Below are 211 nucleotides of genomic sequence, written 5' to 3'. Positions count from 1 at the left end.
CGCAATGGATTCATGTCGATCCCAACAATGCGAAGCAAGCACCTCTCACCCAAACTGGTGGGCCATTGCGGAACACCTCAACCATGACCTAAAATACTGGCTCCAAGAGTTCGGTTGCAGGTCTAAGTTGTCTTGGAAAGAGCACTATTCTAGAGAATCTAGAACTCGGGCCTTCTTCCGAAACCAAGCCGGCGAGCCGCCATTGGCGGCT

The sequence above is a fragment of the Plasmopara halstedii genome, assembly GCF_900000015.1.
Source record: "Plasmopara halstedii genome assembly, contig: Scaffold_555, whole genome shotgun sequence".
NCBI classification, from domain to species: domain Eukaryota; phylum Oomycota; class Peronosporomycetes; order Peronosporales; family Peronosporaceae; genus Plasmopara; species Plasmopara halstedii.
This window is presented reverse-complemented; position numbering follows the sequence as displayed.